Consider the following 15,374-nt stretch of genomic DNA (forward strand, 5'->3'; position numbering starts at 1 on the left):
ACACGAGTTATCAAACACCCATTATTTTACGCTAATCCTACCATTATCCCATATTCTCCCTCAACTCTCACCAGACTCACAGCTTTCTTTTTCATTCTCCATTCTAGTAACACTCAGCTGGAAGGGACCATAACGGAAGGCTCAGCCACAGAGTCTGTATGGGTAGAACTCAAAATTAAGGAAGGTGCATTCTGATGGAGTTATATAAGAAACCTCAATGTCCACCAGAACAGTGAGGAACAGAACGTTGGAACTAGGCTCACCGCTATAGGAAACATCCTCTCCACATCCACCCTTATCTACGCCTTTCAATATTTGATAGATTTCAACCAGATCTTCCCCCCGCCCATTCTTCTAAACTCCAGCCAGTACAAGTCCAGAACCATCAAACGCTCCTCATACCTAACTCTTTATTTGTGGAATCATTCCCTGAACCTCCTCTGGACCCTCTCTACAGCCAGCACATCCTTTCTTCGATAAGGGGTCCAAAACTCTCACAATGCTTCTTATGCAGTCTGACCAATGTCTTATAAAGCCGCAGCATTACATCCTTGCCCTTGTATTCTAGTCCTCTCAAAATGAATGCTCACATTACATTTGTCATCCTTACTAACAATCCAACCTGCAAGTTAATCTTTAGGGAATGCTGCATGAGGACACCCAAGCCCCTTTGCACCTCTGATTTTTAACATTTTCTCCCCGTTAAGAAAGTAGATTATTCCTTCTACTAGGTGCATGACCATACACTTCCCTACACTATATTCCATTTGTCACTTCTTTGCCCATTCTCCCAATCTGACAAGTCCTTCTGCAAACTCCCTGCTTCCTCAACTCTACCTGACCTGCCACTTATCTTCGTATCGTCTGCAAACTTGGCCACAAAGCCATCAATTGCGTCATCCAAGTTATTGGCATATAACATTAAAAGTAATGATCTCAAAACCGACTCCTGCAGAAAACTACTAGTCACTGGCAGTCAACCAGAATAGGCCCCCTTTATTCTGAGTCTTTGCCTCCTGCCAGTCAGCCAATTTTCTATCCAGGCTAGTATCTTTCCTGTAATACCATGGGCTCTTATCTTGTTAAGCAGCCTCATGTGCAACACCTTGTCAAGGGCATTCTGAAAATCTAAGTGTGTAACATCCATTGACTCTCCTTTATCTATCCTGCCTGTTATTTCTTCAAAGAACTCCAACAGATTTGCCAGGCAAGGTTTCCTCTGAGAGAAATATGCTCACTTTGCCTATTTTATCATGGGCCTCCAAGTACTCTGAAACTTCATCCTTTATATCGGACTCCAACACTTTCCCAACCACTGAAGTCAGGCTAACAAGACAATAATTTTCTTTCTTCTGCCTGCCACTCTTCTTAAAGAGTTGAGTGACATTTTTCTCCGGAACCATTCCTGAATCTAATGATCCTTGAGAGATCATTACTAATGCCTCCACAATCTATTCAACTACTTCATTCATAACCTTGGGGAGAGTCCTCCTGTTCCTGATAACTTATCTACCTTCAGAACTTTCAGCCTCCCAAGCACCTTCTCTTAGTAATGGCAAGTACACTCATTGCTGGCCCCTGACACGCTCAAATTTCTGGCATTCTGCTAGTGACTTCCACAGTAAAGATTGGCATAATATACTTATTAAATTTGTCCCCCATTACTACCTATACAGTGTAATTTTCCAGCAGTTCAATAACCACTCTTGCCTCTCTTTTACTCCTTATAGATCTGGAAAAAAATTTTGGTATACTCTTTGATAATTTTGGCTAGCTTACCTTCAGGTTTTATCTTTTCCCTGCTTACTGCTTTTTTTTTAATTGCCTTCTGTTGGTTTTTAAAAGCTTTCCACTATTTTTTGCTATATTATTTCCCCCGTCTTTTCCTTATATGCTTTCTTTACCTTCCTTTGACAGCTATGGTTCCCTCCCTTTAGAATATGTAATCTTTCACATGTATCTATCTTGTGCCTTCCGAATCGCCCCCAGAAACTCCAGCCATTGCTGCTCTGCTGTAATCCTTGATCGTGTCCTCATCCAATCAAACTTTGGCCATCTTCCCTCTCGTGCCTCTGTAATTCTTTTTACTCTGCTGTATTACTAATACATCCAATTTTAGCTTCTCTTTCTCAAACTGCAAGGTGAAATCTATCATATTATGATCACTACCTCCTCAGTGTTCCTTTATCTTAAGTTCCCTAAACAAATCTAGTTCATTACATAACACTCAATCAAGAATTGCCTTTTTCCTCGTGGACTTAACCTCATGTTGCTCTAAAAAGCCATTTCATAGGCATTCTACAAGTTCCATCTCCTTGGATCCAGCACCAACCCGATTTTCCCAGTCTACCTGCATCATATCATTGCCCTTATTACATGCCTTTTCTATCTTCTATTGTAATTTGCAGTTCGTATCCTGGCTACTGTTTGGAGGTCTGTATTTAACTCCCATCAGAGTATTTTTACTCTACCCGCAAGGATTCTACATCTCCTGATTGTATGTTACCCCTTTTAAAAAGTTATTCCATTTTTTTACTGACAGAGCCGCCCCACTCCCTCTACCATCTGCCTGTCCTTTCATTACAAGGTGCATCCCTGGATGTTAAGCTCCCAACTATGATCTTTCAGTCACGACTCAGTGATGCCAACATTATTCTTACCAATCTCTAACTGCACTACAAAATCATCTCCCATATTCTGTATACTGCATGCATTCAAATATAACAACTTCAGTCCTATATTTATCACCCCTTTCGATTCTGCCCCATTTTACACTTCAATTCATCCCACTGACTGCAATTTTGCCCTAACATCTGCCTGTCCTTCCTTATAGTCTCACTATACATTGCATCTACTTGGCCACCAAATGCCCCATCCTCAGCCCTATCATTCCGACTCCCATCCCCCAGCCAAATTTAGTTTAAATCCTCCCCCAACAGCTCTAATAAATCTGCCCACAAAGGATTCTGGTCCCCCTAGGGCTCAGATGTAATCCATCCTTTCTGTACAGGTCATACCTTCCCCATAGCAGAACTCAATGATCCTGAAATCTGAAACCCTGCCCCTTGCACCACTTCCTCAGCCACTCATTCACCTGTAACATCATTCTAATGCTGCCCTGACTAACACGTGGCACTGGGGGTAATCCAGAGATTACTATCTTGGAGGTCCTGTTCTTCACCGTCTTCCTTAGGCAGGGGTTTAGATTGTTGGGAATTGACCCAAGATCTTTCCTGTCCTCTCTAGCTGCAGAGGCTGGCAAGTAGATAACATTGTTCTTTGTTTCAGGAAGGGAATTTATAGGCCATTGAAGTGGTATGGAAGCTATTGAAGAGAATTCTTAGGGATAGAATTTATAAGCATTAGGAAAACTGTGACATAAATAGGGACAGTTGGCACAACTTTGCGCAGGATAGGACATGGCCACTAAATTTATTGAGATTTTCAAGGAGGTTATGAAGGTCACTGATAAAGATGGAGCTGTGGAGGTTACCTACACGGATTTTGGTAAAGCTTTCATCAAGGTGTCTCTTTGTAAGATCATCTGGACGATTAAGATGCATGGAATCCATAGTGACTTGACTGTTCGGAGATGGAATTGGCTTGCCCATAAAAGACAGACAGTAGCGATCAGTGGGTCTTATTCTGGCTGAAGGTTTGCAAATAGTATTGTACGATAAGGATTCATATTGGGTCCTATGCTTTTCATGATATATATCTAAATGATAGATAAAAATATACAGTAGATGGGTGGCTAGTAAAATTGCAGATGACACAAAAATTGATGATGGTGTGATAGTGTAGAAGATTGCAAAATGATCCAGCAGGATGTTGGTGGAGAAATTGCAGATAGAATTTAATCAGGCCAACTGTGAAGTGTTGCACTTTGGAAAATAAAAGGTAAAAGAGAAAATGCACAGTTAGTGCAGGACCTTTACCAGCATGAGATCAGATAGGCAACTATCTTCGTACTTATACTTTATACTTTATCTGTGAATATCAGAGCACAAATTTTAGAAGCACATGTACTACTCAAGCTTGGAAAAAAATAATTACGTGGAGATTATGGTCAAGTCAAATATAATAACGTCTTGGTAGAAACAGTTAGTAAGGAGGTATTCATTGTAAATACATAAAACCTTGACAAAAGAATGAATTAAAGTACAACTTGTTTAATATTTTGAAATGTGAATTGATTCATTTTATGTATTAATAACATTAAATGCCAAGGTCTAAAAAAAGTGAAGAACAGGCATGCCAAACTTTGTTTTGGCACAAAAATCAGGTCAGCTATGTGGTTCAGATCTGTAGAAGCTGAGCATCACATCACTTTAATAGATGCAATTAACACAGCATCCAAAAAATTAATCCATGCTGTGAGGTTGGTGTGAGGTGTCATGCACCAACTCATTTTGTCTCCTTGTACATGTTCACTAAAGCCTGATCTTATATTCATATAGTGAGCCTCGACATACTTGCAGATCTTAGGCTTTGCCTCTCGCACTGGCTACTTAACTGTGCTAGAACAGATGAGATTAATCTGTTGGTTGAGAAATCACTCAGCCCTGCCTACTGCATGCTATTCAATAGTACGCAGTGAGGAATGCACGCAGCCCTCTACTGTATCTTTGCCAAGCTGACAGATCATGTTTAGGAACACCTGTTGCTGCTCCTGACATGCCCTTCCGCACCCGATTGATCTGCCAGCTTGAATGTAAACGTTGAGTCAGAGATATGCCAGGCCACGAGGTCACAGATCAAACTGGTGTGTAGTCCTATTGTTGATGATCCACCGATGCCCATCTCTGAGAGGACAGATCTATTATTATCCTATCCTGTGTGCCTTCCACACAAGGTGAAGCTTCCTCAGTGTAATTTAGGTTCCTACAGAGACTGCATTACACTGACTCATACCAGTGCTGACAAGGTCGGAAATATCTGCCAGATAGTTTGCTGAGAGCCAAGTTGATTAGGTCTATCCTGTGGGTAACTCACTCTCTACCTACTGCAGAACTAGTCTGGCAGTTATGTCACTCAGGACGTGGACAGCTGGTCAATGACTGTACCAACCAAACACTGAAATCAATCTACAGTCCACTCTCTGTTACTTCAATTGCTTCTTTCAAATGCCGCTCAGTATCGATCAGTACTAATTGAAGGGAAGCGTGATATTAAAGAGAGGATGTAGCCTGTTATTATGAGTCTTTACAAGTCTGGAATAAATTAGGGCTCTCAGAGTGACTCCTTCGCTCTTTGTACTATTACCTCTGCTTGCATATTATAATTGGGCAAGAAGTATAAAGGGAGTACGATGAAAATGTTTGGCACATTATCTGTAAGAAGTAATTTTGTAACTATAATTACATTAGGCTGCTGCTTGACCAGGCTGTCTCGAATTAGTCACTAATGCCCCTATACTTGTGAGCAGGACTTTGCTGGGCTGACTGAGCTGAGCACTTTGATGTCTGAATTTGGTGGCAGTATCCTTGCCATGTGGTTTGTCCTTTCTCAGATTCAACAGGGAAGCCTTAATCTGACGAATGGCTTGAAGTGTCAATCGCTGTAGGTCTGCAGCAATACATGGGATTCAGTAAGGATGGCAGTTTTCCTGCCCCAGAAGAGATTTGGCGAAACAGAAGAAAGGGCTCTTTAAAGATAACAGCTTTAGGAGCAACAGGCACAGTTTGATAATGTGTGGATGAATCATGAAAAGTTTGGACAGAATACTCTGGACCAACATTTTAAAATCAGCAGCTAATTCAAGAGGCAAATACAATCACTTGAATTGGGTTTTACAAATAAATTTAAATCAGGCCTTCAAAATGCTATTAAGACACCAAAACAAATGTAATTTGCCAGGTATGAAATCCAGCCAACTAGTATACTAAAAGAATAAAATCTAACCTCACAAAGTACTGATGATGTGACTTGAATCTGCATGTAAAGGCTCAAACACTCAGGCCAGTATAATCTGTATTCTATTCTGAGCAATGTACTGTCAAGGCATTTCTACGTTTTCAGATAGCTTTTTTTATTTTCTCCTGCTCAGTTGCTACCATTAGGTAGGTGCTGTAGATCACAAGTACTTCATTTCATAAGAACACAATTGGGCCATTAGGCCCCTCAAGGCTACCATCCAATGGAAATGTACTCTGATCAGTTTTTGTTTGCTCTCCAAAACCCTTGCCCATCCAAAACCATCTATCCCAGCATGAAACTTTTAGTTGAACAAGACTTTATTGTTTTGGAGTTGGTGGAGTTCCTGTGTACAAGCGCTTCCTCACTGAATTTAATTTTCAGCTCATGTCCCCTTGAAACCTTTCTTCATCTATCTTATCAAATTCTATAGATCACTCCTAAACTAGATCAGAGTTGGCTTTTCCATACCAAACCTTAAAAGGCAGTTAACATTGATCCCTTTTGAGAGGCTCCAGCTGTAGTGACCCGGGATGATCAGACGCTTGATAGTATATTACAGAGTACAGTACTGATAAGCATTTGACAAAAGGCCTTCAGTTACAATCGTCAGCTTTCCCAATACCCGATGTAGAATTGTCAGTTTCTTTTAGTTTAACTTTCCTATGCTTGCCTGGTATTTTTATATAATCACCTGTAATTGTTTAGTGAATTTTCCAGTAATTATGGTAGTGTTGCTTCTGTACTTTCTAGAAACAGATTCTGAGTTTTCGATAGCAGGTGTCACACCACTTGAATCTGGCTACTTTATAGGTTCATTGTTATCACTGAAGTTTTCTGTTAATTTTAGTTAGAGTATGGATGACCATGACTACTTTTTCCCTGTCTTTTCTTTGTTCTCTCAACACTTCTTCTTTACTCTTGTAACAATAAATAAAACAGCCATAGGCAATGCACTTTATGCCTCATTCCTGACTGAAGAAGAATCTTTGGATTGCAGAAGCATCAGTATCCAACACTGTTGTAATTATTTGTTTGAAGAAAGTAGTTCCCTTCTCATTGTTGAGCCCCAAGACAATACCTTCCTCCTCCATAATGGAGCCTCAAGGCCAGCTTATCATCATTGAACAGCCTCATGAGCAATCTCTATCAATACCCCCAAATACCTTTATACTGCTGAAGGGAGTGCCACTTCTCTTTACAAGATGGTTTATCACTTGAAATAAGCTTCTGGTAGCATGTGAATGTTCTATACCGAAAGAAACTGGGTTTCCTGACTACATCAAACAAACAGATACACTCCAGTAAAATTCTGATGAACTAGAATAGCATTATGTTATCTTCAGAACAGTAGCTGAGTTTTCCTTGCCTTTTTAAGTCAAGTCTATTGCCATTTAACTATATACATGTATATAACACATATAACTATATAATGTATATAGAAACGAGATAATGGTTCTTTGAACCAGGGTGTAAAGCACAGTATGACAAAGAACACACATAACACATGCTAACTTATGAAGGATAAAATCTACAGATGAATCATACATAAATAACAAACTAAAGTGCACTAATATTAAATATCATAAAGGTACAGAACAGATTAACCAGTGACACTTCACATATGATGTGGCTGAGAGTTCCTGCCTGATGGTAAAAAGCCAAAGGATGCTGGATGGATGGGTGGGACCTTTAAAAATACCAAGGGGCCTGTGTCTGCAGCACTCTTGATAAATGTCCCCAAAATCTCCCCAGTATCCATCCAGAGGCAAAGTTACAGACTTTGATCTGTGAAAACTTAAGAATATTTCTGTCTCTGCAACCTTACTTAGCTTGCTTCTATATTCAAAATTATTTACATTAGTAATTTCATAGAACTGCTTGAACCTGCAGCATTAAAAGGTATTTTGGTACTACCAGTCCATGCAATGCTTTATTTGCCAAATTTATCTGCATAGCTCTCCATTTTGCCTCAAATGCCTTCCAACCTTCCCTTTCAAAAGTAATAATATTCACCTCATCTATACCCTGTAATAGAAGTTCCACATTCTCACAACCATCTGTGTAGTTTCTTCTACATTCACCAACCAATGTCTTGCTAAATCATCATTCATTCATGAAAATACAGAAATTAGAAACAGAACAGCCAATATAATCGCTGTTGATCTGTATGAACATCATATTCTCTACTTTTACTGTTTGATTTTTTTTTGCATTTGAAATGCATCCGTTACCTTCTTAAAAATGTGGTAGAAAATTCCACAGGTACAGCACTAAGCCTCAGTCCTAACTTTCTTACTCTGAAACTCAAGGCTAAGATACTAGAAGCCTCAATTTAGATTACCAGCCAGAGAAAACATCCCTCAATCTAGATACTTTCCAGAGATAACATCCCTCCACTTCTGATTTACCTAGTCCCATCAGGACTTTCTATGTTTCAATTAAATCCCTTCTCATTCAAACAAACCCAGCTAACCTAACCTCTTCTCCATCCCAGAAAACAGTCTAGCTTTGGAACATGTATATCCTTTCCAAGGTAAGAAAGACAAAACTACCCACCACACACCAAATTTTGTCTCCCAGGGTCCGGTATAATTTTAACACCCTTGCTCCTGTATTCAAATCCTCTTGCTATGAATACTTTCTTGATTGCAGTAATGAATTGATTTGTATAAACATTTTTCCACTGTACCTCAATACATGTAACAATAATAAACCAATTTACCTGTATTATGTGCCAGCCCCTATCAAGGTAGATAACTTCATACCTATCCACATTGTGCAGCAAGATCAGAATCAGAACCAGAATGCGAAGCTGACTGACTATCATTGACATACCGTATGTCAAAAAACTTGTTGTTTTGCAGCAGCAGTACAAAGAAAGGCATCAAAATTACTATAATTTACAAAATAAAAGTGCCTAGGTGTTAATATCTCTGAGGACCTTACCTGGACGCAACACATTGATGCAACTATAAAGAAGGCAAGACAGTGGCTATATTTCATTCGGAGTTTGAGGTGATTTGGTTTGTCAACTAAAATACTTGAAAACTTCTACAAATGTATCATGGAGAGAGCATTCCCACTGGCTGTATCACCATCTATATGGTGGGGGGCGGGGAGGAAAGAGAGATACTGCACAAGATTAAAATAAGGTGCAGAAACTTGTACAATTTGTCAGCTCCATCATGGGTACTAGTCTCTGTCGTATCCAAGGCATCTTCAAGGAGCAGTGCCTTTGGAAGGCAGCATCCATCATTAAGGATCCCCAGCACCCAGGGCATGCCTCCTTCTCACTGTTACCATCAGGAAGGAGCTACAGGAGCACGAAGGCACACACTCAGCAATTCAGCAACACTCCTCTGCCATCCGATTTCTAAATGGACTTTGAACCCATGAACATTACCTCACTACTTTTTTATTTTTATTATTTTGCACTGCTTATTTTAACTTCCTTCAGCTGTGGGTGGTAATGGGGACAAGCTCCCACTAACTTTTAAATGCTCCCGATGGAGTGCACCTCGAATAGCCTCTGACAACCAAGTCCAGCAAGGGGCAAAGGTGGGTTATATCACCTGACAACAAATTGTTTCTGGCAGATGCAACTTGTCAGCCGTGGTTTGCAGCTCATCTAGGAGAAGGAAAACTCTGATCTCAAACCTCCGCTGCCTCGTGCCTATACCCACTAATGGGGAAGGCTTCAGGAGTAAAACCCAAGGGAAAAATCCGCAGCTGGAGTCTCTAAGTCAGTCCTACCTTGAGTTAAACACTGGCTGGCAACTCCTGCAATGCCGTTGGTATTAAACTGTATCAGTTTTTGCCATTCCTTTGTGTTCTTCAGATGCATTGGGCGGGGCGGGGGGGGGGGGAGCCTGCTACATGGGCAACAGCTTGCTCTCCATGTCATACTGCCCAGGCTTGTGTATCTAAATAGCTAGGACACAATATCCACGGTCGACACTGACCAACAGAGGCCTCAGACTCACACTCAGACTTTAACTATTTAATAGACATATATAAACTGAATGTAACTCAGCTTTTTCTCTATATTTATTTATATGGATTGCATTTTACTGCTGCCATAAAGTTAACAAATCTCATGGCGTATGCCGATAATATTAAATCTGATTCATGCTAAATAATGAGGTAGTGTCCATGGATTTATGGACATTTCAGAAATCTGACAGCAGAGAGGAAGAAGCTGTTCCTAAAGCATTGAATTTGGGGGTTCAGGCTCCAGTAACTGCTCTTTGATGGTAGTGATGAGCAGAAGGCATGTCCAGGGTGGTGCTGATCCTTAACGATGGATACTGTCTTCTTGAGGCACGTCTCTTGAAGAGGTCTTTGATGGTGGGAGGAGGAAGGGGTTGTGCCCATGATAGGAGATGACTAAGTCTACAACCCTTTGCAGCCTCTTGCAATCCTGTGGATTGCAGCCTCCATGCAACCAGTCCAAATCCTCATAACCATGTAGAAACTTGTCTTTGGTGATATAACAAACCTCCCAAACTCCTACTGAAGTTGAGCTCATAGCGTGCCATTTTTGTGATTTCATCAATGTGTTGGGCCCAAGGTAGATCCTCTCACAGAGGGAGGAGAAGATGGTGACGCGACGCAGTGCGCGCGGCCGTTCCGAATGAATATCGATATGTGTAACTAGGGGCCGTGCACCAATCCAGATTTGATGGGGACAGCCGTGAAAGCGCAGAGGAACATCTGGAGTAACTTCTGAAATGCCTGCTTCACTGCCGCTGCTACTGTGCGATCAAGAATCTCCGGAGACGAAGGCCCCAAATCCTCGGCTTTGCCTATTGCCAGGGCCGGGGTCGAAGCACTCGGCAGAGATGGTGCTCGGTGTCGGAGAGCTGGTCAGAGGCTCAGAGTTTTCGGACGGACTCGGAGTCAGACTGTGGTCGGATGCTTCCAGGATGCTGCACCAGCAAGTTGGCGGCGTTGGAGGTTTACCGTCTGCGTGAGATGATGGGACATTCGAGAGACTTTGAGACTTTTACCGTGCCATGGTCTGTTCTATCAATTTACGGTATTGCTTTGCACTGCTGTAACTATATGTTATAATTATGTGGTTTTTGTTAGTTTTTAAGTCAGTTTGTCATGTGTTTTTGTGATATCATTCTGGAAAAACATTTTTATCATTTCTTAATGCATGCATTACTAAATGACAATAAAAGGGGACTGTGTGTTGTCATAATCATAATCATAATGTTGACACCCAGAAACTTGAAACTGCTCATCCTTCCTTCTCTGACATACTCTGAACTCTCAATGAGTACTGGTGTGTGTTCTCCTGACATCTCTTGGTCTCACCGATGTGGAGCGTGAGGCTATTGCTGCGACACTACCCAGCCAGCTGATCTATCTCTCTCCTGTTTGTCTCCTCGTCATCATCCGAGATTCTGCCAACAACAGTTGCGTCATTGACAAATTTATAAATGGCATTTGAGCTGTGCAGAGGCACACGGTCATGAGCGTAGATAGTGCAGGGGCTGATCATTCATCTTTGAGGTGTGCCTGTGTTGATCATCAGCGAGGAGAAGTTATCACTGATCTGCACTGACTGTGGTCTCCAATAAGGAAGTTGGAGATTCAGTTGCAGAAGGAGATATCAAGCCCAGGTTTTGAAGTTCGTTATTGGTACCGAGGAGGTGATGGTGTTAAATGTTGAACTGTAATCCCTTAAAAGAAGTCTGATGTAAGTTTTGCTGTTGTTTTCTATCAAAGCTGAATGAAGAGCATGTGCTATAGACTTGTTCTGGTGGTAGGCAAGTTGCAGCACATCCAGATCCTTGCTTAGGCACAAGTTCATTCCAGTCATGACTAATCTCTGAAAGCACTTCTTCACAATAGATAAGGATGATACTGGGCTATTGAAATTGAGGCAGCTTCCCCTGATAATCTTGGGTATCAGTAAGATTACCACCCTTTTGAAGCAGATGGAACCTCCAACTGCAGAAGTGAGAGACTGAAGATGTCCCTGAACACTCCAGCCACTTGGCAGGCACAGATTTTCAGAATCTACCAGGTACACCATCCGAGTCCGATGCCTTGCTCTTGAGGGACGTTCTGACATCGGACTCTGAGACACAAATCACAGAGTCGCCAGATACTATGGAGATTTGCACAGGTGTAATGTTATTCTCCCTTTGAAAGTGTGGATAAAAGGTGTTGAGCACATTTGGGGGTGAAGCATCATTGCCATTTAGGTATGCAGTTAGGTTTCACCTTGAAGGAGACAATAGCACAGCATGGAGGTGTAACAGTGATCAAGTGGGTTGGCTCCTCTGGTTCCACAGGTGACATTTTAGTGCTGGAATATCAGAAACCCCTTCAAGTTTGATTTGATGTAGATATATGTGAGAGCACAGAGGAACGTCTGGAAAATTTCTGAAATGCCTGCTTCGCTGCCGCTGCTACTGTGTGGTAACCGGAATCTCCGGAGCTGAAGGCCTCGAAATCCTCGGCTTTGCGTGTTTCAGCAGCCGAGGAGAGGTCGAAAGCGCTCCGCAGAGGATGGCGCTCGGGAGGCTGTATCGGAGAGGCTGGTCAGAGGCTCGAAGTTTTCGGACGGATGGACTCAGTGTCGGCTGTGGTCGGCTGCTTCCAAGGTATCAGCAAGTTGATGGTGCCTGGAGGTTTGTGGCAGAGAGTTTCTCCCTTTTGCCGCCAGCTATCGGGGACCCGGGAGTCGATCGACGCGGGACTTTGAGACTTTTTTTTTTACTGTGCCCATGGTCTGTTCTTCATCAAATTATGGTATTGTTTTGCACTGCTGTAACTATACGTATAATTATGTGGTTCTGTCAGTGTTAGTCTTTGGTCTGTCCTGTTTTCTGTGATATCACTCCAGAGAAACATTGTATCATTTCTTGATGCATGTATGCATTTCTAAATGACAATAAAAGAGGACTGAGTGTTCTCATAATCTAAGTTAGTCTGTTGAAGTCACCAGTAATTATCAGGATGGCATTAGAATGCATTGTCTTGTGACTGATCATGGTACTCAGCTCCTCCAGTGCCAACTTAACCTTTGCCAGTATGTAATGTACACTGCTATCAGGATAATGGCAGAGAATTCCCTCAAGAGATATAATAGAGGGCACTTCCCAGATGTCCTAGATCAGAAACCGATTCTGATTCTGGGAGCAGAGCCACCAGGTCTGTGTACCACGATGAATTAATAAAGAGGCAAATGTCACCAGCTGAAGCATCGTGTGCAGAATGCTGATGGTGAGCCATGTCTCCGTAAAGCAGAGTACACAACAGTCCCTGATATCTCTCTGATACTGCAGTCGTTCTGAGGTCGTCAATTTTATTTTCCAGAGAGTGTGAATGTGTGACTGTGTGAGTGTGAATGAGAGAGAGGGAGGAGGAGTGTGAGTGAGAGAGAGGGAGTGAGGTTGAGGGTGAGAGTGAGGGTGAGAGTGAGGGTGAGAGTGAGAGAGCGAGAGAGAGAGCAAGAGCGAGTGATCCAGACAGCGAGAGTGTGAGAGGTTTTACCTGCAGTCCTCCCAAGTAGCCATGTTTTCTGATACAATCGAAACTTCCCTGAAGTTCCAGCTGCTGCACTAGTTCCCTGGGCGGTTTGGCAATTGCAAAGATCTGTAGTTCATTAAGTGGCTTGAAACAATGTTACTTACTGGCAGTGTGCACAGTGCATATTTCTGCTCTATTAGTTCTGTATGGGAGTATTTGTTGGGAGCTACAAACAAAACACCACTCATTTCTGAAGCCTTTTTTTGTTAAACCCACCTGGTCAATAGCTGACACCCATGCACCAATCCCACAAGATACTGCTTGCCTCTTCAAAAAAAAAAATCCTACTTTTTCTTATTCGTTAAGCAATTTTTAATCCATACATCAAACCCAATAACATGCACTTTAATTTTGCCTACAAGACTTATACAGACTTTGTCAGAAGCTTTCTGAAAATCCTTTTCTTTTTAAATCTTTTTATTGAGTAAGTATACAAAAAAGGTAAGCCATATAAACATTAATACAATGTTAAAGTATAATAAAATTCCAAAAGATAACAATACCAAAAAGAAAATACTACAAACAATGTAATTTAAGCATAAGAAACCAAGATAACATAATAGTATACTAGATTTTATATATATCAATGGAAAAAAAGAAAAAAAAAACCCCAAAAAAAAACCCACCGTGCAACTAACTAAAAGCAAAGCAAAGCAATGGGCTAACTTGAAACCAAACAGAGTTAAACTTAAAATCACGTCCTCAATCCCGACCTCCATTAAAACAGTGAAAAAAAAAACAAGAAGGGTAAATATTACATTAAATGAAAATATCGAATAAAAGGTCCCCAAATCTGTTCAAATTTAAATGAAGAATCATAAAGGTTACTTCTAATTTTCTCCAGATTCAAACATAAAATCGTCTGAGAAAACCAAAAAAAGGTAGTTGGAGCATTAAGCTCTTTCCAATGTTGTAAAATACATCTTTTCGCCATTAAAGTAAGAAATGCAATCATTCTACGGGCTGAAGGGGAAAGATTACTAGAAATTTTAGGTAGTCCAAAGATAGCAGTAATAGGGTGAGGAGAGATATCTATATTTAATACCTTAGAAATAATATTGAAAATATCTCTCCAAAAAGTTTCAAAAGTAGGGCAAGACCAAAACATATGAGTTAAAGAGGCTATCTGCCCCGAACATCTATCACAGAAAGGATTAATATGCGAGTAAAAACGCGCTAACTTATCTTTGGACATATGTGCTCTATGCACCACTTTAAATTGAATTAGGGAATGTTTAGCACAAATAGAGGAAGTATTAACTAATTGTAAAATCTGCCCCCAATCATCCACAGAAATGGTAAGCCCCAATTCCTGTTCCCAATCTACCCTAATCTTATCAAATGGAGCTTTCCTGAGTTTCATAATAATATTATAAATCATAGCCGATGCACCTTTCTGACATGGATTAAGGTTAATTATCGAATCTAAAATATATATAGGAGGAAGCATTGGAAAGGAAGGAAGTATAGTACTTAGAAAATTTCTAACTTGTAAATATCTAAAAAAATGTATTCTTGATAGGTTATATTTATTAGATAATTGTTCAAAAGACATAAGGGAACCATCTAAAAATAAATCCAAAAACCGTAAAATACCCTTAGTCTTCCAAGTTTGAAAAGCGCGATCCGTAAAAGAGGGAGGAAAAAATATGTTACCTAAAATAGGAATCGCTAACCCGAATTGATTAAGATCAAAAAATTTTCTGAATTGAAACCAAATACGCAAAGCATATTTAACGATCGGGTTAGAGACCTGCTTAAGGCGTTTCGAATCAAAAGGAAGAGATGAACCTAAAATAGAACCAAGTGTATAACCCTGAACAGATTGTAATTCCAATGCTACCCATTTAGGAATAGATAGTATATCCCGGTCAAGTAACCAAAATTTCATATGTCGAATATTAATA

General features: G+C 40.8%; 1 protein-coding gene across 5 annotated transcripts in view; it reads right to left on the reverse strand.

Moving 5' to 3' along the window:
- LOC134345273 (endothelin-converting enzyme 2-like) overlaps nucleotides 1–15,374 on the reverse strand; it is a 151,748-nt gene that overhangs the window by 38,311 nt on the left and 98,063 nt on the right. The window lies entirely within an intron of this gene.

Source organism: Mobula hypostoma, chromosome 4 (genome assembly GCF_963921235.1).
Source record: "Mobula hypostoma chromosome 4, sMobHyp1.1, whole genome shotgun sequence".
Taxonomy (NCBI): Eukaryota; Metazoa; Chordata; class Chondrichthyes; order Myliobatiformes; family Myliobatidae; genus Mobula; species Mobula hypostoma.